The following is a 1161-nucleotide window of genomic DNA, read 5'->3' on the forward strand; positions in this document are numbered from 1 at the left end:
TAATATTTGTTTTAGAAATCACAAGGGAAATGTGAACTTTCTTGAAGTAAATGAAGATAAAAGCATAATATTGAGCAACACACTCACTTCAGTGTGGAAGTTACACGTTGTTTTCCAGGAAGTACAAGACATCAGAGTGTGGGGAGTGTGCCTAAGAAAGAGGAATGGAGTGGGGATTGGTTCATGATGTAGAGATGTGGTTGGTCAGAGTAATAGCCCTTAATGTTTTAAAGCGGCTTGCATGAAATAATTAAGTATAAGTAAGTCAACTTGCTTGAACTTACTTGAGACAATTTTTTGTTTTGGTTTGGTTTTTTGCCAGTCCTGGGGCTTAAACTCAGGACATGAGTACTGTCCCTGGCTTCCTTTTGCTCAAGGCTAGCACTCTACCACTTGAGCCACAGCGCCACTTCTAGCTTTTTCTGTTTATGTGGTGCTAAGGAATTGAATCCAGGACTTCATGCATGCTAGGAAAACACTCTACTGCTAAGCCACACAGATAATTTTAAATATTTTTAGCAGAAATCAGTGATATATGACTAAGGTCATAGAAATGTCAATTATGCAATCAGATCACTACACTTAATTTGTACCTTTCAATCATAATACATCTCATAAAACCAGGAAAATGTTTTCTTTTAATGTGTTATACTTTTATCCAAATGAATAAAAAAGGTACACTCATGCTACAATGAATATGTAGAAACACTGACAATGACATCTGTACTGCAATATTTGAATATGAACTTCCCAAATCTAAATCTCCACATTCTGTGTATTCTGTGTTTGAATAGATATTATATATGTTTGTGTGTACCATGTATTATATATTACATCTAATGCATTAGATATTACATATCATATGTTATGTAATATTGTAATATGTATTATGAGTATAACATGTACCATATATAGATGTTTATGCATAAATATATAGATATATGTCCACAGAGAAACACACAGATGTATATATGCACACACATATTTCATATACATGTTGTTAGCTTAAATTACTATTTATCCGGGTATATTGTGCTCTCATTTATCTCTCACCTTCCATTACACTGGAAAATGTAAGGGTTTCACTTATAAAATTTTACTCTTTTTTACAAGAAATACAAAATGTACAAGGGTGATAGCATATACTATAATATGACTATG

The sequence above is a fragment of the Perognathus longimembris genome, chromosome 3 (genome assembly GCF_023159225.1).
Source record: "Perognathus longimembris pacificus isolate PPM17 chromosome 3, ASM2315922v1, whole genome shotgun sequence".
Lineage (NCBI taxonomy): Eukaryota > Metazoa > Chordata > Mammalia > Rodentia > Heteromyidae > Perognathus > Perognathus longimembris.